This window comes from Nomascus leucogenys, chromosome 11 (genome assembly GCF_006542625.1).
Source record: "Nomascus leucogenys isolate Asia chromosome 11, Asia_NLE_v1, whole genome shotgun sequence".
NCBI lineage: Eukaryota > Metazoa > Chordata > Mammalia > Primates > Hylobatidae > Nomascus > Nomascus leucogenys.
This window is the reverse complement of record NC_044391.1, coordinates 66,526,880-66,541,954: the sequence shown is the minus strand read 5'-3', so window position 1 is coordinate 66,541,954 and position 15,075 is coordinate 66,526,880. Positions and strand designations below refer to the sequence as shown.

Genomic DNA, 15,075 nt, shown 5'->3' with positions numbered 1-15,075 from the left:
GGCACATGGCAAATTAAATAAACGTTAGCTAAAAAAATATAAACTTAATAGTCTGCTTTTTAAAAGATTCAACATGGTATCATAAACCAAAAGTATACTATTAAAGTTTCATAAGAAAAATACTTAAAAAAAAAACTTTAGCATATGTTACACTGACTGTTTTTAAAACATATCTCCCTACCATCCCTTTGTCTAGGTATTTTACAGTAATAGAATCAGGCCGGGTGGGTGGCTCACGTCTGTAATCCCAACACTTTGGGAGGCCAAGCCAGGAGGATCACTTGAGGCCAGGAGTTGGAAACCATCCTGGGCAACACAGAAAGCCCTGGTCTCTACAAAAACTTTACACATCAGCCAGGTATGGTGGCACATACCTGTAGTCCTAGTTACTAGGGAGGCTGAGGTAGGAGGATCACTTGAGCCAAGAAGGTTGAGGCTGCAGTGAACCATGACTGCACCACTACTCTTCATTCTCCAGCCTGGGTGGCAGAGCAAGATCCTGTCTCCAAAGGAAAAAAAAAAAAAAAAAAAAACCCAGAATCTATCTATTACTTCATACTTCCAGTAGAGGTCTCCATCTAAAAAATAATGTACCAGACTAACCTTTAAATGAGTATCCTTGGTTATTTAAAAAAAAAAAAAACAACAACTATCAAATATATAAGCTTTATCAAACATGTAAGTTTAGGTTTTTATGAGTAAAATATTTAATATAAAGAATATTTGCAGTAGAAAGTGTTTTTTCTCTCTTAGTGTAAGTCAGCAGAATCACCTTAACATAAAACCAGGCCAGGCGCGGTGGCTCATGCCTGTAATCCCAGCACTTTGGGAGGCCAAGGCAGGCAGATCACTTGAGGCCAGGAGTTTGAGAACAGCCTGGTCAAATGGCAAAACCCTGTCTCTACTAAACGTACAAAAAAATTAGCCAGGCATGTTGTTGTGTGCCTGTAGTCCCACCTACTCAGGAGACTGAAACATGAGAATCACTTGAACCCAGGAGGTGGAGGTTGCAGTAAGCCGAGACTGTGCCACTGCACTCCAGCCTGGGTGACATAGTGAGACTTTGTCTCAAAAATAATAATAATAAATAAAGGCCCCGTTTTATATAGCAAAGAAATCTCTGATAGTCTTCTAAAATTATTCCTTTTAAAACAGAATGGAGTGGTTAGTGTAATAAATGCAGCTCTGATTTGGTTTCTACTTTTCCCTTCCATCATTCAGTAGGAATAATCTTAGGCAAGTAAATTATCCCCACGCAGGCCTACCTGAAAAAGTATCCTTATTTCTACCCTTCTAGAAAGCAGAGGGCTAGACCATCTTCTTAAAATCCCTTCTAGTATTAAGACTGATGATACTACAAATCAATAAATAAATTCAGTAGCCATATCCAATTACGGCTAACTACATACTTCTTGCTCCTGTCTTTAGGAATCTAAATTTTCAGGTGCTGAAAGCTATACTACTGGGCTTCTACAAAACATTAAGTTTGTATACAATAGCTAATAGCCACTTCAACTTAGCCCTTTAAATATGTAAGGCTTGGTAAATTTCTACAAGATTGGTTATGAGCAAGAACTGATCAATAAATCACCAGTTTGCTTAAAACTCTAAAGAGTGCTGCTTACACACACACGTGCCTGCACAAACACACGCATTTAAGCTAACCTCCATAGTTTATAAAGAGGGAGCCAAAGAAGGAAGGATGTTCCAAGCAATTCTCAGAACTAGGAAGATTTTTTCAATAACCAAATTATGATTAATGGTGAGGATCAAATATACTATGTAAAACCATAACACATTTAATTTAGCATTGATGAATTTAAATGGATTCACCCAAACAAACATAAGATCTCTGACTGTGATTAAAGTACAAATTTGCTTTTCTTCTTTGGGGGTTCATTAACCTATAATGAAGACTTATAAGACTAAAATAATTATTTCTCATCTTGAGAATATAAAAATCAAGCAATAATTTAAATTATTGCCTTATTATTAAATATCAAGTAATGTAATCAATGGCCAGCAAAGAACAAAAGAGCAAAAATTGTTTCATAGATAGAACAAGAAAGGTAATTTTCCTCCAAATTTATCACTTAGCACTGTAGCTGACTTATATTTTTGTGTTAAATCCTTGGAACATAAGAAACACTCATATTCAAATATAAGGTGCAAAAATGGAATTGTAAAAATGTAATGTTCATCATTAGCCCCTCTCTTAAATATAGATAATACCTGTGGACTAAAAAAAAAGAAACTAAACTCTAGTAGACAACACAAAAAATATCACTAAATCTGATTTCTAAGTCTAATAATACCACTCATTAAATAAACAGATGAATACTTTCATATATCACAGGATTACTAAAATTAAAGTCAATAGTTAAGATTGCATCAAAACGTATAGCAGGCTGTATCTTACTCAATGAGGAAATGTTAGAAGCATCAAACTAAGGTCAGCAACAAGGCAAAGAAAAGATGTTTCCATTTTCCCTACTAATTAACATTGCATGGATATACTGGCCAATGCAATTAGACAAAAGAAAGTAATTTGAGGCATAACTTAGAAGAGTAAAACAATCCCTATTTGCAGATGACACACCAAGCATACAGGTAAAATTAAAAAAAAAAAAAACAGAAAAAAAAAGAAAATCAATCATAAAATCAAAACTATAAAACAATTTAATAAGGCAGCAGTTTAGAAAACATAAAAGTTCAACAGCTTTTATATAAATAAATGACAACAAATAAGAAAACATGAAAAAGAAAACCACATTTTCAATAGCAACAACAATAATAATATCCCTAAGAATAAACTTTAGAAATGTTCAAACCCTATATAAAGAAAACTTTAGGCTCTGAATGACACAAAAAGATGTGAACAAGTGGAAAGACTTTCATTGCTCTTTGATAGGTCAACTCGGTATCATCACAAAATCAGTTCTCCAACTTATAAGTTTAATGCAACCCCCATAAAAAGACCAACATGCTTTTTTTTCTGGAACTAGAACAAACTGATACTAAAGTACACATGGAAAAACAAACATTAAAGAATAACCTTGTAAAAAAGAACTATGAGATGGGATTGGCACTATCAAAGATTAAAACATGTTAAAAAGTCTAGGCACAGTGGTGCAAGTCTGTAGTCTCAGCTACTCAGGAGGCTGAGGCAGGTTCATTGCTTGAAAGTAAGAGTTCAGTGTCATATACTATGACTACACCTGTGAATAGCCACTGCACTCTAGCCTGGGCAACACAGTAAAATTTGTCTCTCTTTTTTTTGAGACGGAGTCTTGTTCAGTCACCCAGGCTAGAGGGCAGTGCTGCGATCTCAGCTCACCACAACCTCCACCTCCTGGGTTCAAGTGTTTCTCCTGCCTCAGCCTCCCAAGTAGCTGGGATTACAGGCACCCACCACAGCACCTGGCTAATTTTTGTATTTTTTTTTTTTTTTTTTTTTTTTTTAAGTAGAGACGGGGTTTCACCATCTTGGCCAGGCTGGTGGCCAGGCTGGTCTTGAGCTCCTGACCTCGTGATCCACCCACCTCGGCCTTTCAAAGTGCTGGGATTACAGGCATGAGCCACCATGCCCAGCCAACTCAATCTCTTTAAAAAACAAACAAACATGCTGTAATGTCTCAATAATTAAAATATAGTGAGATACCATTTCTTAATCTCCTATATTAGAAAAATTTAACAAACCAGACAACACAGCAAAGTTGTGGAAAACAGGTATTTTCATATACCATTGGTAGAAATGCAAAAAAGTTCTCTCCTACAAAGGGAATTTGGCATCATTTAACAAAACTACATGTGCATTTATTCTTTGATTGCTGCTTCAATCCCCACTTTAGTAATTAGCTCTAAAGACACCACTGCAACAATTTGAAAATAGGTTTGCATAAAGTTACTAAGATTTACAGATTATTCAGATGACATTATTTACTACAGTAACACTGGAAACAATCTAAGTGCCATTATGTAGGGAACTGGTTGAATTAACTAGGATATAGCTACACGATGGAACATTATGCAGCTGTTAAAAAAATAATAATGGGATTCTATGAACTTAGTGATTTTTCAAGATATATGAAGTGAAAAAAGGCAAAATATATATTTTTAATGAGCTTTATTTTAGGAAGGGAAACTAGGCTTAATCTTAATCTTATGTGTTTTACATATTCATAAATAAAATTTGTTGAATTTCATAATTCAACAAACATCACAGAACGCACTTACATAAACCTAGATGATACGTATATAGTCTACTACATACCTAGGCTATAAGGCATAGCCCATTGCTCTAAGCTACATACCTATACAGCATGTTACTGTACCAAATACTGCAGACAACTACAATACAATGCTAAATATTTGTGTATCTAAACATATCTAAACACAGAAAAGGTACAGTAAAAATACAATATTATATTCTTATGAAAACACAGTCATATATGCAGTCCATCATTTACCAAAACACTTTATACAGTGCATGTCTGTACTTTTAACAATACATCTTCAGTCTAAACACAAAAAGAACTTCAAACAAATCTGTAGCTACTTGGTAGGTTTGTTGTTTGTTGTGGGATAACAATTCTGGAAGTATTCTATATGTACTGCAGAACTGAGAAGATGAACATATATACTATTGTAGAGAACTAGGATTCTTATGGAAGGTTAGGGGAGATACATGGAATGGAAGAAGGAAAAGAACTAGCTAGTATGGAGTGCAATTAGAAGTATCAGCATAGCCTCTGATTTTTCAAAATAAATGTATTTACAGACAAAATAATTTTTTCCCCAGCTCTGTTCTCTAAAAGGGACTAGAAGAAAAAATAACCCAGTAGCAATGAGCACACCTACCACCTCGATCTTGGTTTCTATGTACCATTCCACACTAAATGGAACCAGGATTTTCAGAGAAATAGATGATTCTAGAGCTGGGTAGGCAAAATACAGGTGGACCCTGGAAGATCTTATTTTGTCAAAAAGGAAGGACTCAAGAATAATAGACATATGTTAAAAAGATAAAGGAGCCAGCTTAAAAGGGCTCTCACTGGCCAAATCTAAGCACCAAATGCATAATAAGGATAGATTTTAACCACTGCATAACATAAAAACCTAACTAATAAATAAGAATGAAAATCTGTCCCTTACTGGAGACTATCAACTAATAAATGTAAAACGGGCCAGGAGCAGTGGCTCATGCCTGTAATCCTAACACTTTGGAGGCCAATGCAAATGGATTGCTTAAGCCCAGAAGTTTGAGACCAGCCTGAGCAAAATGGTACAACCCTATCTCTATAAAACTACAAAAAACTAGCTGGGCAGGGTGGCATGCGCCTGTAGTCCCAGGTACTTGGGAGGCTATGGTAGGAGGATGGCTTGAGCTGGAAGGTCAAGGCTGCAATGAGCCATGATTGTGTCACTGTACTCCAGCCTGGGTGTTTTGAGATAGAGTGAGACCCTGTCTCAAAAAACAAATAAATGTAAAAGAAATGATAGAGTTAGAAAACAAGCATCACAAAATGCTTGTATCATATTAATAACTGATTCAAGCACAAATAAATGCAAGTATCACATTAATAACTGATTCAAGCCCAAACCATCAGTGGATGTTAAAACTACTGGGTAAAAGTTTGATGGTAAGCAAGATAGTTTCATGGTCTCAAGGTATGTCGCTACAGATTACTTATTAATTCAAAAAGAGAAAATGGTAACTTTACAGTGGAGAAATCAGGATACCACCTTAATCTCAGCAATAATGAGACAAAGTGACATGACATGTCTCTTGCCAAAAATGTCTAACTTAAATCCTGAAAAAATATTAGACAAACCAAACTTTATAGTACTTTTGGCCTGTACAGTTCAAAATGTAACATCACAAAAGACACAAAAAGGCTGAAGAACTAGAGATATGATAACTATATGCAATACAAGATAATGAATGGGGCTGGGGGATATGACTGCTATAAAAGACATCTTTGGGACAATTGCTAAAATTTGATTTAAGGTCTACATAATAGAGAATACAATTTTATTCATGTTAAGGTTTCTGAATGTAATAACTGTCCATTGTTACATTAGAGAATGATTTTACTCTTAGGTAATAACACATATATATAAAAGACATTATACTGTAATAATATCCAATGAATAAACGACAGTGATAATGTGTGTATGTGTATATAAACACACACACACTTGCCACATTTGCTTTATATTTTTCTTTTTATATGAGATAGTGTGTGTATGAGTGTGCACACCATCACATATAAAAAGAAAAATACAAAGCAAATGTGGCAAAACAATTAATTGGTTGATCTACAGGAAGTGTAAGCAAAAGTTCACATATAGATAGCAAAAGAAATTTAACAATTTTGAAAAGGAAAAACATGGCAAAAAAAGAAGAAAATAATGGATTCACCATTTCTCTCTCAACTGGACTATATAAAAAATCACATACATTTTTACTACTAGATTGAATTACTACATTGCAATATGGGGCTACCTGAAAAGACAACTCAGAAATTCAAAAGTTTGACTCATTAATGGTGTAAACTAAAAATTATACCAAACCACTTAAGAACTCGATAGACCACCTATTATTTGCAAGCACACTGGGAGGTACAAGTTACTCTAAGCCACTAACTACTGTTTATGAAGTTCTATGCGGTCTGATCTGAGCTCAAGCGTATTGCAAATTCACTTAATCTATGAACCATTATGGAAAGTGTGATCAACCTGAGCCTTACTATTGAAAAATTTAAATTCATCCCATTTTTAAAATATTACAAATTAGGTATTTTCTGGACAGGGCCCTAGCTATGGTCTCTTCCTTGACCTATTTTAATAGAAGAATGTTCCCACAGATCTCACGTATGTTTATATTAACATTTTATTTATTTAAAATTAATCACTGGGCTAGCATAGAGACAGAATAAAATTTCACCCAAAAACACTTCACCATGAAAGATACATATTATATAATAAACATCATTTTGTGCACACAGCAATTGACCACTGGGCACTGTACATAAATATTTATCAAGTATGACAGTAAGAACTCAGAAAGACCAGAATTATGGAACCTGGCCATATTTTACAATAAGACGTATATCCAAACAATAGATTACACAACCTTATTTGAATTCTTCATAAAAAGTAACTTTATATTTTATCCCAATTATATGGTAGTTTTAAAAATTATTTACTGATAGAAATAAAAGCCAAGCACACCTGGAACATGGAATATACCTGCATGAAGATGAATAGCAACTATGGATAATGTAGGATTATCTGTAAGACAATGCTCTGGCCGGGCACAGTAGCTCACGCCTATAATCTCAGCACTCTGGGAGGCCAAGGCGGGTGAATCACCTGAGGTCAGGAGTTTGAGACCAGCCTGGCCAACATGGTGAAACCCCATTTCTGCTAAAAAAAAAAACAAAAAAACAAAATAATTAGCTGGGCATGCTGGTGGGCACCTATAATCCCAGCTACTTGGGAGGCTGAGGCAGGAGAATTGCTTGAACCCAAGAGGTGGAGGTTGCAGTGAGCCAAGATCACACCACTGCACTCTAGCCTGGGCAACAAGAGCAAAACTGTCTCAAAAAGAATAAAAAGAAAAAAAAAAAGACAATACTCTGCAAAATATACAGCAGGTCTATCAGCAGGGAAGGGAATGGGAAGGTGAAGCAGGGAAAGTATGGTCTGAAAATATGTAAAATATCCTTTCCTGACTAGCAATTATGGCTGACACTTAAGGCTGGGAGTTGGATATAACCTAAAGCCTTAAAAAAAAAAAAAAAAAAAAAAAAAAAAAAAAGTAGCCCATATGCCCCAGGAAGAGAAAAGTTTGGGTGGCATAAAGAATTTTTTCCCTTGCTTTTATACATAAAAAAAAGAAAGAATATTTTTCCTAGTTGTTATTTTTTCTAAGATTAAATAACACAATTACTTCTGAAATTTGAAATGATAAAAATAAAATCTCCGGCCGGCCGGGCGCAGTGGCTCATGCCTGTAATCCCAACACTTTGGGAGGCCGAGACAGGTGGATCACCTGAGATCAGGAGTTTGTAGACCAGCTTGGCCAACTGAAACCCCGTTTCTACTAAAATACAAAAATTAGCCGGGTATGGTGGCACACGCCCGTAATTCCAGCTACCTGGGAGACTGAGGCAGGAGAACCGCTGGAACCCGGAAGGCGGAGGTTGCAGTGAGCCGAGTTCATGCCACTGCACTCCAGCCTGAGTGACAGAGAGCAACTCCGTCTCAAAAATAAATAAATAAAATCTCCCATATGAAAATATTTTGAAAAACAAAGCTAGTGGACATTAAACAAAACAGGTTATTGTTAGTATTATTATTTTCACAGGAATTTATACATGTTAACTCTACTATGAAATACCAGGACAGACCAACAAAATTTTCACAAACAAGCATCCAGTAAATTCAGTAAAACAAATGGTACCCTATTTGGAAAGAATATAGTAAAGTTCTATGAGAAAAAAAAAAACAAAACATACATAAAGTTCTCCAATTAGGAATAATTGAGGAACACTTATTTTTAATTAATTTTTTTAAATCCAAATTACACAAACACACTTAGGATAAGTTAGAATTTGGTACTTCATTTACTCTTTTTTTCCCTTAACTAAAGTGGAGCCCTTGTTACCTTCTCTGGAGTCCAGAGACAAAGTATAAGGTGTGTCCAAGCTCTGGTCAGAGATGACAGGTGCAGCTTGAGCAGGTGCCCCTAGACCAGATGTCACCTAGAGGTTTTGTTCTGGATGTAACCCTGACCAACATGTTCACGCCATGTTAAACTGGTCATCTCAGCAATTTCATTACAATACTTAGTTTCATTACAATACTTAGATCAACTGTTCTCAAACTTCAGTGTACTTAAGAATCACCTGGAGCACTCTTTTTAGAAATACGTATTAATCACATTATTAATAGCTAAAACCACTGTTCAATCTTAGCATCACTAAAAGGGGACGACTAAACATTATATGCCTCATGATATGGTGAAAAGCACAGCACTACCTATTAAGTATGCCTAAAATATTGAATCTGAATATTAACCTTTAGATCACTTTTCAGCAAATATGTATGAGGGATAGAGGAACGAGTCAATTGACACCAAAAGAAAGCAATCAAAGCCAGAATTTAAGACAGTCTAAAGAACAAATTGACCCCTTTACTCCAAATCAATGGTATAATGAGGAAAAAAAGGATGGGGGGAGAGGGAAGGCAGCAGCCAAAACATCAAAATCAGCACATTCTCCCTGGGGTGGCACCAAAAATTTCTATGGCAGTAAGATGGGAGTGAAGCCCTGTAAACACTGACTTAGATATTCATGGAATATGGGTCTATCATTTTTGGTCAACAATTCAGAATGTGATAGCTATTCCTAGACATCACTAAGAGATTTCCATTCCAGCAATAGTTTATTGCAATGTATTTAGTCAAATGAATTATCAATTCACAACATAATGAATACACAGAAAGTATCCAAGCACAAGTGAAATTTACGTTTTAAAACAGAAAAAAAAAATTTATTTCTTTTATCACATTATAGTTTAAACAGTAGAAAATGTACAGTTGTGCATCTCTTAGGTTGGTGCACAATTGCAGTTTTGGCCATGGTGTTACACTATTTACTGTGGGGTGAAATGCTGGTGAAACACTATGTAGAATGGGGAAGGGAAGAGAAGTAATAATGTTTCCCCAAAATTTCTAGAGATCCACAATACACATTAGCAAAATAAAGTCTCTAAGAAGTCCGGCAATAAAGTAACCCAAGTTTAGCCTTTTGCTCAAGTTCATTTGGTCTTTTTTTCATGGAAATGTATTAACACTTCTGGAAAACTAGTGTTTCTAGAGCACAAACTCTAGTTGGCCCTGAATACCAAAGAGTGTGGTGATCAAAGAAGCAAAAGGAGAATCCCCTCATCCCCATCCGTCTGCTCCATTTATCCTCTATGTCCTTCCCAATTCAAACAAAATTCATTTTTACCAGTAAACTTTAGTAGGTCTGGAAAATGCCCAATAAGCACCTTCACAATATAATTAAAACTTTTAAATACTTTACCTAAAAATATATATTAAGTACCTGCTCACTGACTAATGAAATGTAGTTAAAACTTTGTTTTTCCTTCCTTTCTAACTTCTAATTTCATTCAGTTTGAGAATATAAAATATCTAGTAGCAATATACTTTTTTTTTTTTTTTCAGACAGAGTCTCACTCTGTCACCCAGGCTGGAGTGCAGTGGCACCATCTCGGCTCACTGCAAGCTCCGCCTCCCGGGTTCAAGTGATTCTCCTGCCTCAGCCTCCCGAGTAGCTGGGACTACAGGCACATGCCACCACGCCCAGCTGATTTTTTGTATTTTTAGTAGAGATGGGGTTTCACTGTGTTAGCCAGACTGGTCTCGATCTCCTGACCTCGTGATTCGCCTGCCTTAGCCTCCCAAAGTGTTGGGATTACAGGCATGAGCCACCGCGCCCGGCCACAATATACTTGTCTATCAAAGACATTATAGATTTCACACACGATCAACTATGAAAATACTGAATCCACAACATAGCAGAGATAGGATTATGAAAGAGTGCTATTCAGGGACATTTTTAGTTAACAGCTAAGGTAGAAAATTTAACTGCAAAAAAAAAGCATATAAACATTTTTGGGAATTTATAATGTTCTCATTTTGTATCCTCAGGAAAATTTGTATCCTCAGTGAAAACTATCTGTCTTAGAAAGAACTCAATTTATTTCTACTTTGGGCAATTTAAGCTCTAAAAACATGGATTCTAAGACATAACACTAACCTAGCTGAGCTTTGATAAGTCTTTCAACTTTCTCCACTTTCTGCTATTCCTTTCAACAAGTCTGCATGTCCTTTAAAAATGTAACAGAATATCAGAAAATACCAAAATCAAGTTTTTTGTTTTTTAAAATGGATACACTGCCAGGCTCAGTGGCTCACTTTTGTATCCCAGCACTTTGGAAGGCTGAGGCGGGAGGATAGCTTGAAGCCAGGCATTCAAGACAAGCATGAACAACAAAGCAAGACCCCTGTCTATACACACACACACACACGATACAGTTTATAAAGTTAAATTTGAAATACATGTATGAATAACTTATTGATATATTTGTCTTCCAATCTCCATATACTTTTATTTTCCTCCCTTGAATAAGAAGGGCAATCAGTTTATTCAGTTCCGTTTAGCAATTTACACTCAGTGCTTATTTACTTAAGGCTTTCTCTTAAAAGAATTGATCTATATGGTGGACACTAACTAGAGAACACATGAGTGTATTCATTCAATTTAACTAACAAATGTAAACTCCCTCAAATGGTATAATTTAAGAAAGAGCTTTACCCACCAAGAAAAAACATAGAATAAATTCACAATGCAATTTGAAAATGTACTATGGTAAACATAACTCTACAATTAAGTTTCTGACTGTTCTAAAGGTAGGTACACATAAACAGAAATGAGTATTTCAGTGCCAGAAAACTAGTAACATATAGTTTTGTACAATGAATTTTTCATGTCCAAGATATTTCACCCCTTTCCAAAAAATCAAGTTTTATAAAGGAAACATGAAGTTAACCTTGACTATAGCTGTAATATTGGCATCAGTAAGCAAAAACAAAATTTTAAAATATTTGAAATATTCACCCAAATCTTCATACCAAAACTTCAAATTCTTAACCCAGATAAGACTAGCAAATTGTCCCCCAATTTCAACAACAAAACAGAACAAAAAATTAAAATCCACCAAGTAAATATGGAACACATTAGGCAAAGATATACTTGGGCATAAATTTAACCATAAGTAATTTCAAATATTACTGAACACATGTCATGAACACAACATTTTGGTCCAATTAATGAATGTTCCCTAAGCCATTTAATTTTTTTTTGCACTTTAATTTCTCCATCTACAAAATGTGGGAAACTATACCTTATCCTTTCATACTATCGGAATATCCTAATAATAAACATTTGTGGAACACACTGAGATGTACATGCCAAGAAATGGAACTACATGAAAATAAAGTGCATAAACATCACAGATGATTAGTATCCAATTTTTAATTTATTTATTTTATTTTATTTTTGAGACAGAGTCCCACTCTGTCGGCCAGGCTGGAGTGCAGTAGCACGATCTCCGCTCACTGCAACCTCCATCTCCCAGGCACAAGCAATTCTCCTGCATCAGCCTCCCAAGTAGCTGGGATTACAGGCATGCGCCACCATGCCACGCTAATTTTTCTATTTTTGGTAGACACGGGGTTTCACCATGTTGGCCAGGCTGGTCTCAAACTCCTGACCTCAGGTAATCCATCTGCCTTGGCCTCCCAAAGTGCTGAGATTACAGGCATGCGCCACCGCACCTGGCCTCCAATTTTTAAATAGACTGCTTTTACACATTATCTGTAAGCACTTAAAAAATTAATTTTAATTTTTAATTTTTGTGGGTACACAGTAGGTGTATGTATTTCTGGAGTAGGTGAGATACTTTGATACAGGCAGGCACTTATATTTGTAAAAATTAAATGCCAATGTTAAAATAATCAACTGCATTTTCAATTTTAGACTTTGAGAAATTTTTGTAGACAAGCTATAACTGCATAAATCTATGTTTGAGAAAATCAAGCTAACTTCTGGCAGACCATTAATACTCAAGTCTATATTTAATGACTGTCAATATTTGTATCAAAAATAACAAAACACTATTAGAATATACATGGCCAGCATACTAGCTTGCTCTTCCTAATTTAAATTATCTGTAATATTATGAAGATATATCATAAAACACTAGGCTAACAGACATCCATCCAATTAATAGCAAACTTACAGGGGAATGTGAGCAAATATTAAACTTGTAAAGGAGGAATAACATATATAATGACAGTCTTACAACAGGTCAAATGAAAAAGCAGTTCATATTAAAAAATTATTCCACTTGTAATTTAAAAAACACACTGCATTATCTGCTCATCAGTAATGATGATATTCAATCTGATGTAGCAAAGAGGTAACTTATCAAGTCACTCGATTACTATTTCTTACTATGAAGAGCCAATCTTATGGGTAGGTAACAGAATTACTGTTACTTGGCATCTTGTCTGCCAATTAAGATTTTTCAGAGGAAGGTGTAAAAGCTAGCATCATATATATCTTCTTATGGTGCAATATTAGACCACCAGGAAAAAATTCTTTCAAGGTTGGTAGTACCTAAGTTTTGACCAGCATATGTCTTTTGTATTTCTTTACAAGCCATGCAAATCTTCACATGGTTTTATTTTCCAAAACAAATGCTTCAACTTTTTTCCTAGTAGCCTAGCTACAACCCTGCAAAAACAAACCTAGAGAGTGACATATGGAGGAAAAACAAGTTTAACTAAGGACATAGTTCAAAAAGCAGCTTCTAATAAGAGCAAAAAGCCTAATTTGATCTGAAGACCATGTAAATACTTACAATGTTGAAAGTATATAGTTAAAAACAGTACCTATAATTAATGATATCCTCTCAAGATAAAAATGACAACTGGAAAAATGATATTTACAATTAACTTTTGTTAAAAAAAACTGGAAGCCTAGATATTAATTTGATTATGCTAAAACTATTAGTATGAATGTAAACTCTTCAGAAAAATATACATCTTATGAATCATGTATATTCTATAGTACTTTCTGGTTATAAAATTTAAGTCAATCTAACGAATATGAAGCAAAACTTCAAAAATATGTATTTCAAACAGTCCAAAATTCAAATGCTTTAAACTGATAAAAACATAAAACCAGAATATGTATTAACATGTTCCTCTCAATATCATAAATAGAAATGAGCAAATGAATGTCACAATGAATATAAAACTCTCTTGTTTCTCACCCCACTACTAACTCAATAGTTTTGGAGGTTAATTTTGCTTTTTGATTTAGCCCTTTAATTTAAAATGTACTCTGACACAAATGCCATCACACACACACAATAAATGACAACCATATTTAGTATTTTCTAGACTTCCTGTGTAACTCAATAACTACTCCACAAAGTTCTGCGAACTCCAGCTTCAAGCCTGAAGTCAATCTAAGATAGCCAATAGAAAGTACACCTGTGCGATTACTGCATTTCCTATTTCAGAATGCTGAACGTAATACACAATAACTGAGTGCATCTGAAGCAATAATAAATGCAAAACTCAAATTATGCAGAAGCCACCTTACGAAAAAAGGCCTGTAATATCACTATTAAAAAGCAATAAATACAAAGAGTATCATTTTAGTTTTAAATAACACCAACTAACTTAGGATCCTCTAACGTAAGTACTTTAAAAATAAAACACAGCCTCATGATAAATTACAATATGAAAGTATTCCTAGAAGAAAAACTAGAGGCAAAAAAAAAAAAAAAACGCTAAATCACAAAATATATCATCTAGACTGTATCACATACCAATTGAATAAGAAATTTAACTTTGTCGAATAAGCAGTCAAAAAAGAAGAGGAAGATTGAAAGAAAATCCAGATTATAGTATCCCATTTCATAGTATCCCCATTTTCCTAAAGATATAATAATCCTTTTGAACGTTTTTAAGTCACTGGAAATTCAACAAAAATTATCAAAACAATCCTGGTCACCTAAGCCACCAACATGTTATGCCATGTAGGAATACTCTACTGAAAAACCTATTCAATGACACTGTTCCAAACAAGAAGTTTCATTAAAAAAAAAATTCTTAAAGTCAGAATTTTTAAAACTAAAGGAGTTTCCAAAACAAAGAAAAAAATTTTCCCAAAGGTTACAAAGTTTCATTAACTATCTTAAGTCTTTTACTAAGCTTCACCTTTCTGCCCCTCAGTGGGTATCAAGCGATCAATAACAATGTCACAAAAGAATGTTTACCAAGATTGGGGCTGGGGTGTCACCTGTAATGATTTTGTATGAAAAACGTAAACGATCCTGAAATTGGTGAGGAAAACTTTCACCTTCCTACAAGCTCACTTTATTTATATTAAATGTGTCTCAGTCTGAAATGACCAAGAGCTT

General features: G+C 34.8%; 1 protein-coding gene across 2 annotated transcripts in view; it reads right to left on the bottom strand.

The window, feature by feature from the left end:
* Window positions 1–15,075, bottom strand: part of ARID2 (AT-rich interaction domain 2) — a 183,411-nt gene that overhangs the window by 166,621 nt on the left and 1,715 nt on the right. The gene's annotated exons all lie outside the window — the stretch shown is intronic.